This window comes from Mus caroli, chromosome 17 (assembly GCF_900094665.2).
Source record: "Mus caroli chromosome 17, CAROLI_EIJ_v1.1, whole genome shotgun sequence".
NCBI lineage: Eukaryota > Metazoa > Chordata > Mammalia > Rodentia > Muridae > Mus > Mus caroli.
In genome coordinates, this window is record NC_034586.1 from 79131610 (window position 1) to 79137243 (window position 5634).

General features: G+C 44.2%; 1 long non-coding RNA gene across 3 annotated transcripts in view; it reads right to left on the reverse strand.

Annotated features, from left to right (window-relative positions):
* Positions 1-732: 732 nt before the first annotated feature.
* LOC115029747 overlaps positions 733-5634 on the reverse strand; it is a 10886-nt gene continuing 5984 nt past the window's right edge. The window contains exons 4-7 of one of the 3 annotated variants that reach the window (XR_003835308.1): positions 4475-4605; positions 2735-2960; positions 1450-1914; positions 733-1266 (exon numbers count right to left, since the gene is read on the reverse strand). This is a non-coding gene — a long non-coding RNA (uncharacterized LOC115029747). Of the gene's footprint in view, positions 1915-2734; positions 2961-4474; positions 4606-5634 lie in introns of all 3 variants that reach the window. The other 2 variants (XR_003835309.1, XR_003835307.1) reach the window with 2 other exon arrangements.

Here is a 5634-nt window from a genome sequence, read left to right on the forward strand (position 1 = left end):
CACTCACTTTGTAGACCAGGCTGGCCTCGAACTCAGAAATCCGCCTGCCTCTGCCTCCCGAGTGCTGGGATTAAAGGCGTGCGCCACCACGCCCGGCTTATGGTTTTTAAATACGAGCTTGCATCTCACTTGTGAGCATCGATGCTTTGCTAATACAGATGTTCTTCTTCATCTCTCTTGCAAGTACAGGGCTTCTTCATTTCTCTCCTGGGTTCTATCCTTACTGCTGAGTCATCACATACAGAACCATTGCTCTTAACTTTGAGCTTGCTTGACTCAAGCCATTTTGCCTACGCCATAATTGACTCTATTCCTTCCCCATCTCTCATATGAGGAGACAATGACTCCAGCACAGAGAGGCATGCTGCAACCGTCGCAGGGGTCGCTGGCTCCTGGCTGCTCGGAAGATGCCCCAAAATCTCACCCCAAAGAACAACGCTGGCCATTGGCTTTTTGGAATCAGGTTTAGAAGATCTTTGAGTTCTAGTTTGCCAAGAATGAATTCTGAATCTTGCTGAATGTATTTTTTTTTTTGGATCTATTTAAATCATGGTGTTTTTCCTTCAATGTGTTAATGTGCTGCATTCAATGAATACATTTCCTAAAGTTATCTTAAAATTAAGCCCCCACGCTCATGATGATTATGTTAATACAATAGTAGATTTAATATACTAATGTTATAACTTATTATAACTTTATTTATTTATTTCGCACAAAGAAAAACATCGGGCACTCCTTTGCTTTGGCTGCGCCCTGCCCAGTGTTTTCCTTTTCTCTGGGACAATTTGCACTATAAAAGAATTATCTTTTTATTGGATAATTTGCCCGTGACACAACCTACTCCCAAGTCTATACATGGGGGTGGGGGCAGTGTTGACTACTGGTTCAATGTATTTGACCGGTATTAGTCTAGTCTTAATTTTCATAACCCTTTCCATCATATCTCTACCTACACCATGGCTGGGTGGCCACCTCGTTGCTTACGGATCGAGGTTTTTCTTGCTGCTTCCTCTTCCCTGTGGCTGACCACATTTCCGTAGAGCTCACTAGAGGAACAGAACCAATTGAAAGAATACATACTACACAAGAAAACTGATCAGAGTGGCTTCCTAGACGGACGGAATGGGCCAACCACGCTTGTCTTTCACCACGCAGAGGCTGGAAAGGCAGCAGCTGCTCAGTTCACAGGGCTGGATGCCTTAGTAGGTCCAATCTGGTGCAGAAGGGCTGGAGGATTCCTAAAGATCCACTGGCCCAAGGTGCAGACTGGAAGGATAAAGAAGGTGGGTTCTGGGGCTTCAAAGGCTGGGGACAGCAGCATTTTCCCCAGCAGATTCACTCATTAGCAAGAAGCAAAGGCAGGCAAACATGGAGACCTGCCTTTGCTTAGACCTTTGTCAATTTGGGTCACCGTCGGAAGATACTAGACTTTATGGGGTTGGGTCTTACCTTCTGTTAAGTCTTCTCAGAACAAACAACCTGCCCTGAGGCATGTCTATTAGATGGTTCCAGATCCAATCAAGTTGACCATCAAGGTCAACCATCAAGTTCACCATCACTGGCTGGCGAGATGGTTCATCTGGAAAAGCATGGGCCATCATCCCTGATGATTTGGCTTGGAGCCCCAGAATCTTATGAGTAGATAGAACCAATTCTCACTAGTCATCCCTTGGCCTCTGCAAATGTGCTACTGGACAGGACAGCAGCTGTCCCTGTGTCCTCCTCTTCTTCCTCATTGGCCGCTGCTGTCACCAGCATCAATGCCACACTGCCTGGGGCTCAGGATTAATGGCGAGAGATAGGCACTATGGATTATCTGACCACCCATGGCTCACATGAGGACTGGCCGTTGGTGGGTGGACCTCCAAGTCTGGATGGTTACTGCATACATTCACTGTCACCATTTAATTAAACCTGCAACAGTATAATGATTGCTATATAATTTATATCTTTAAATTATTGTAAGAAACCACTCACCCATTGTACTGGCTAGTTTTGTGTCAACTTGACACAGGCTGGAGTTATCACAGAGAAAGGAGCTTCAGTTGAGGAAATGCCTCCACAAGATCCAGCTGCAAGGCATTTTCTCAATTAGTGATCAAGGGGGAAAGGCCCCCTGTGGGTGGGACCATCTCTGGGCTGGTAGTCTTGGGTTCTATAAGAGAGCAGGCTGAGCAAGCCAGGGGAAGCAAGCCAGTAAAGAACATCCCTCCATGGCTTCTGCATCAGCTCCTGCTTCCTGACCTGCTTGAGTTCCAGTCCTGACTTCCTTTGGTGATGAACAGCAATGTGGAACTGTAAGCTGAATTAAACCCTTTCCTCCCCAAGTTGATGTTTGTGCAGGAATAGAAACCCTGACTAAGACACCCCTATTCCTGAAAGCAACCCTAAAAAACTCATTAATTCACCTAGGGAGACTTGAGAGGAATCATGGCTTTGGTCTGTTGTAAATACCCACATCTGGGGTGAATAGATATTTGTTTATGTCTTCACAGGAAATGTCACAGAACATGACATAACTTTTGGTAGATTTTATCATACAATTGTATGTGAAACTAGACTTTGTCTCTGACCTGCTTGCTGCACAAACAGCGGCAGATCACATGTACCAATATGTCCCTAGCTTTCTAAGATTTCTAATGTATCTTGCTCTCCTGGGAAGAGAGCTTCCTTATTCTTTTGTTATAGAAATGGTTATAACCATTCATTGCTGGTTGTAACACAAATAACTTACCTGATTGTGTTTGGATGGCGACTGGAGTGTCCACAGTCACAGAAGATAAGCTTAGCGTATTTCAGTTGTTCACATGTGCGGGAAGAGTAACATCTCAGAGATGACATCACTTGGTCAGGGAATACACGCGTGAGTAACCTGATGAGTTGGTAAATTGACGAGCTGGATCTGAGAGACGTTCAACCAACGTATGCTCACACCCACTGCTCCCCTAAAGCGTCACCTGCTGAGAATATTATTAAACTCTAGAAACTTGACAATTTGATAGAGAGAAATAGCATCTGTCTACATGAAATTTATATTTCCCTTACTCAGAATGATGTTGAGTATATTTTCGTATATTTAAGTGAATTAATATTTTTATGTGATCTGTCTGTTCCAACCCTTGGCTCATTTTTTTCCCCTCTAGTTCTTTTTTTTTCCTATTGATTATTTCATTAATTACTTCCTATTGATTATGAATTCTTATATATGAGAGAAGATTCTTTTTCTTTTGGAGACAGAGTCTTGTGTAGCCTAAACTGACCTCCAACTAGCTGAGGATGACCCTGAACATCTTCATGTATTATGTAGACACTGGTGACCCCTTGCTCCTCCTGTGAAATGTGTGTAGCAGTCAGAAGTTGACACTGGGCGTCCTTCCTCTATCCCTCGCCATCTTTTTTGTGACAGGGTCTCTCACTGAACTTAGTTCTCACTATTCTGTGGGAGTGGCTGAGCAGCCAGCACCCAGGATCTGCTTGTCTCTACTCTTACACAAGCACACTTGGTTTTACGTGGGTACTGAGTGTTTGAACGCAAATCTTCATGCTTATATAGCTAACACTATCCACTGAGCCTTCTCTGTACCGAGTATGACCTTATGACCTTGTACTGATCCTCCTGATGCTGCCTCACCTGAGAGTATGGCCGTGCAGCACAAGGCCAGCCAGTGTTCAGTGCTGGGACTAAGTGTAGAGTTTCTTTCTTTCTTTCTTTCTTTCTTTCTTTCTTTCTTTCTTTCTTTCTTTCTTCCTTCCTTCCTTCCTTCCTTTTCTTCCTTTCTCTCTCTCTCTCCCCCCTTCCTTCCTTTCTTTTTTTTTTTGGGGGGGGGAAAGGTGTTGTTTGTTTTATTTTTTTTCAAGACAGGGTTTTTCAGTGTAGCCCTGGATGCCCTGGGACTCACTCTAGACCAGGCAGCTGGCCTTGACTTCAGAGATCTGCCTGCCTCTCCTCTGGTGTGCTGGGATTGAAGGCGTGCATCACCGCACCCGGACACACTTCGAGTCTTATTCATGCTGACAAGCTCTCTCTACACCTGAGCTCCACCCTCAGCCCAGAGATGCTTTTCCTGTGGTGGTTCGCTTGCCTCTTGACTTTGCCCAAGCACTGTGGTGGCCTGATTGTTTTCTGTTCAGCTGAACTTTGTAGTATAATTACAAAGGCCTCTTTACTCCAGCTGTGAAGAAATTCTCCTGCGTTTCCTTCAGTACTTTCAAGGTCTTGTCTTGCATTTACCCACAGCCTTTAACTGTCTGTGGAGTTTTTCTGGTATAGGCTTTGTGGCCGAGCCAATTTGTTCCCTCCGACAGAGTTCTGATTGTCTCAGCACAACTCACTGAATAGTCCTTTCCCCACAGATTTTAATCCTTTTAGCACTGTGTGTTGGTGAGCTCACACGTGTGTGCGTTTGTAAAAAAGATGGGGTAGCTCACTAGTAGAGGGCACACATGAGCTCCAGGATTTGACTCCCACACTCACCAGTTTAAAAATAAAGAAGTGAGCCTCTGCATTTCCTACGGAGTTAATCGCCTTCAGTGTGCGTCTCTGTGTTCTCTGCCAGGGTCCAGCCTCGACACAGGATTGGAGTTCTCAACCGGAAGCAGGGATATCTGGAAGGCGAATAATAGACACAGACTACTTTTTGGATACAAACTGACAAGCAATTTTTCAAGGCCTAAAGTTTCTCTCTCTTTTCTCTCACTCTTTGTTCTTTCTCTCTTGCTCATCTGCTTGCAGCTTGAGGCTGCACAGTGCAGTCTCCTGTGTGGTTTTTTTCTTGAACTCCCACACTCATACACACCTCTGTGTGTTCCCCTTTCACTCTCACACACTCTTCACACACATCTCACACACACACCACATGGACTCTCCCTTCACTCACACACACACTCTCCATACACACCTCACACTCTCTCCTCACTCACTCTTCACAAGCTCTTCTCATGCTCTCTTGCCTTTCTCTTGCCCCAGTCTTTTGTTGATACTCCAAAAACTGATAGAAAAAAAAGACATTGTATAATCATTGTCAAATCAAGTTCAAAAAAATAACCATATCCCACAACGAATCAAGAATTATAGGCTGGTGAGATGGCTCAGCGGGTTAGAACACTGTCTACTCTTATGAAGGTCCTGAGTTCAAATCCTAGCAACCACATGGTGGCTCACAACCACCTGTAATGAGATCTGACATCCTCTTCCGGTGTGTCTGAAGACAGCTACAAGTGTACTTAATTATAATAATAAATAAATCTTTTTTTAAAAAATCAAGAATTACAATTGTTCCCCAAAGTTTCAGCTTCCCCTATTCCCAGGCCTGTAGTCAAAATAATAATTGCAAACTTATCATTATTTAAGCTTTAACTTTTGACTTATTATACTTCAGAGCTCCGAGGCCAGCCACTTGCATTTTCTTGTGAAGCTCTAATGATAAATGACATGGGTTAAGCTGCCAGGCAGTGGCCAGAAAGAATCAAGTCAACCCTTGTCTTAGTTAGGGTTTTACTGCTGTGAACAGACACCATGACCGAGTTAAGTCTTATGAAAAACAACATTTAATTGGGGCTGGCTTACAGGTTCAGAGGTTCAGTCCATTATCATCAAGGTGGGAGCATGGCAGTATCCAGGCAGGCATGGCGCAG